We start from the raw sequence: 1679 nt of genomic DNA, 5'->3' as shown, positions 1-1679 counted from the left end.
GTATCACAGGGAATTTATTTAACTCTCATATCACTTAAATTCATTGTGTACTTGTCTGTCTTTATTGGTGTGTATGGCTGAAGTATTTTTAAAGATGGGTAACGTGCGTTTGTGAACATCCCTGAGTAACATTAACCTGCGCTGCACCGTGTAGCACAGCACAGGGCTGTGTGCTGGTAGCACTCCATGCAGTGCGACTAAGCTGCAAAACCTTAATATTTGCTCATCTAGTTTGAGGAGAAGCTTGAGTCAGTCCAGCTCTGTATGCGTAACCTGGGGGAAGGAAGACCAGAATACTGCTGGTATTTCCTGCCCATTGCACTGACACCTTTACAGCTGAAGACTGAGTGTGTTCTGGAGGTCAGAAAGCATCATATGTCAGGCTGAGGAGATGACAGGTGAGGTACTTCTCTTTATTATTACTGATCTAATAGACAGTGCTGCTACGTGTCCTCCTTCCTTAAGCCTAGCAATGGAAATCAATTCACAAGAACTGGCAAAGAGTAGAAAGAGTTTTATTTTTTAGAATGATGCGCAGCAAAAGGATAATAATGGAAAAACGATGGATCTTCAGACCACTGCCACCAGCACCTTATCCATGGAATAAAGACGAGCAGTGTGTTAGATTTTTTGCAGTGTAAAATCATACTTTGTCTTGCGTGTGTCTCTGGTCAAATGTCAAAGCTGACTTGTGAAAGTTTTCTGAGCTGAAAGATTGACTCTTAAAATAGGTTCCTGCTGCTGGTGTGTAATGAGTGCATGTGTTTACTCAGAACTGCATTTCAGGTACCCCAGAACCTGGAGAGATGCAGGACCGTCAGCAGAAGTGAACTGGGTAACGTGTGCTGTAGGTAACCCTGGTGAGAGTATTTGTTACGATGACAAAAAGTAAAAGACTTTCTAAGATCAGTTTTTACCTGCTGCTCTTCCTCCTATACAGAGAACACACACGCAGCAGGCAGTACCGTTTCTAAACTGTCCCCTTTCCTAATGGTATTCATCAAATTTAATTTCAGCAGGCCTTGGTAGTAAATGTGATGCCCTTCAGACCCTACCCTGCACCACAGGTATTTAATTACAACCTGTCTGTGAATGATTAGGGCACAGAAAGTGAGCACACCAATATTTATTTTCCTGAGTGTGTTTTGGATAAAGTAAGAAATAGTAATTCCAGGCTGTTCTAGTCAAGCTTTGTAAAGCCCTGATACTTTGCACATGAATCCAGCCCTCCATTACCTGTGTGGGGTATGTTGGCACAGGCTCCAGGAAGTGGGAATTGAGGCAGTAGGGATGACCTTCCTCTGTCTGAAGGGACTGAACCACTTCAGAACTACCCTGAAACGATAAAAAAAAAACAACCTGGAACCTCTAAGGCAATTCTGCCTCTTCTGTATGGACCTGAGTTTAACAAATTGTGCAAACTAATCTGTTTTTTAAAACACTAATTCTAATGTAAGTTCTGTTCTCTTTTTTTAAGCCTTGAATAACAAGACATCAAAGCTATCAAAGAAGGGGGAAAAAAAAAAGTCTGTGCTCAGCTGCCCCTGTGTCTGGGAACTGCTGACGTAAGGAAAGGTGCCGTACTTCTAAAGCACACGGACAGTCCCTTTGTATAGAATGGCAAGCTGCAGAACAGTGAAGTCTGAGAGCTGGAGAGCATCACTAAGAGCAGCAGAGCC

General features: G+C 42.8%; 1 long non-coding RNA gene across 1 annotated transcript; it reads left to right on the top strand.

The window, feature by feature from the left end:
* Positions 1-272: 272 nt before the first annotated feature.
* Positions 273-1607, top strand: LOC146758891 (uncharacterized). The gene is made up of 3 exons (XR_014933499.1): positions 273-398; positions 787-847; positions 1478-1607. It is a non-coding gene; the product is annotated as an uncharacterized LOC146758891 (long non-coding RNA).
* Positions 1608-1679: the final 72 nt, after the last annotated feature.

This window comes from Coturnix japonica, chromosome 12, assembly GCF_054131305.1.
Source record: "Coturnix japonica strain WE chromosome 12, WE-NBRP24, whole genome shotgun sequence".
NCBI lineage: Eukaryota > Metazoa > Chordata > Aves > Galliformes > Phasianidae > Coturnix > Coturnix japonica.
The sequence above is the reverse complement of the archived record's forward strand: the minus strand, read 5'-3'. Positions and strand labels throughout refer to the sequence as shown.